Genomic DNA, 363 nt, shown 5'->3' with positions numbered 1-363 from the left:
GCCTGTGGGATCAGACAGACCCTATCCCTTACTAGCTGTGTGAGCTTTCTCCTCAGAAAAAATTTAACATGTTGCCATTTTCCACGAAACTCATAAGTTATTACTAGCAATATCTCACCTTCCCAGAGCAGCTTACTGTGCTAGGTGAGGTGCACGCATGGCCTCACATAATTCAACTCTTAGGTTTAACATGTGGGGAGATGGGGCATGATGGCTGAAAAGAGGTGCCTGGGTGTTGATTAAAATGATCGGAGACGCGAAAGAAGACGCAGCAGACGAGATGCAGGTGAAGAGCGGGGGGCTACTGCTCTCTCAGGCAAATAGCACCGACCCAGCGGCTGTTACAGCTTTTATTACATTTAT

This window comes from Galeopterus variegatus, unplaced genomic scaffold, assembly GCF_000696425.1.
Source record: "Galeopterus variegatus unplaced genomic scaffold, G_variegatus-3.0.2 Scaffold11485, whole genome shotgun sequence".
Taxonomy (NCBI): domain Eukaryota; kingdom Metazoa; phylum Chordata; class Mammalia; order Dermoptera; family Cynocephalidae; genus Galeopterus; species Galeopterus variegatus.
This window is presented reverse-complemented; position numbering follows the sequence as displayed.